The sequence below is a fragment of the Saccostrea cucullata genome, unplaced genomic scaffold, assembly GCF_032062105.1.
Source record: "Saccostrea cucullata isolate Sc308-1 unplaced genomic scaffold, CSIRO_AGI_Scuc_v1 ctg2936, whole genome shotgun sequence".
NCBI classification, from domain to species: domain Eukaryota; kingdom Metazoa; phylum Mollusca; class Bivalvia; order Ostreida; family Ostreidae; genus Saccostrea; species Saccostrea cuccullata.
In genome coordinates, this window is record NW_026919774.1 from 37,501 (window position 1) to 38,009 (window position 509).

Below are 509 nucleotides of genomic sequence, written 5' to 3' on the forward strand. Positions count from 1 at the left end.
ATAGATTCGAAATCGCACAGAGAACATTGGATATATCCTCTATATACGTACCTTCAATTTGACATGCTTTCTGAAATTTACTTGGAATAAGTTCATTATTTTCATAGGAGAAGTCTTTAAATAATATATTAACAATTTCCCTACCTTTGATTCGTTCCAGTTCTCCTTGTTTTCGCTATGAAGATAACAATGGCTATCAAAGGGAAGCCACCCACTAGGACAAACTGAAAAAAAAAAAACCAGAAATACATATTATGGACGGTAAATAAATTTGTTTTTAAATTTGTAGTGAGTCAGTTGATTATAATTTGACTTTGATGTTTAATTTTCTTTGTATAAGCATGACATTTATTGAAAGGACTTAGTTTCCCTGCCATCATGACTAACATTTCAATTTGTGTAACAAATGCAGGACAAACATGCATTTGATCAACCTTTTCCTGTAAGCATTCGAGTAGAATCATGTAGGTTTTTTTTCCATAGCCCTACCGTAGTATAAGCTTAAATGT

General features: G+C 31.8%; 1 long non-coding RNA gene across 1 annotated transcript in view; it reads right to left on the reverse strand.

Annotated features, from left to right (window-relative positions):
• LOC134237850 (uncharacterized) overlaps nucleotides 1-231 on the reverse strand; it is an 11,463-nt gene extending 11,232 nt beyond the window's left edge. The window contains exon 1 of the long non-coding RNA XR_009985886.1: nucleotides 145-231. This is a non-coding gene — a long non-coding RNA (uncharacterized LOC134237850). The remainder of the gene's footprint in view (nucleotides 1-144) is intronic.
• Nucleotides 232-509: the final 278 nt, after the last annotated feature.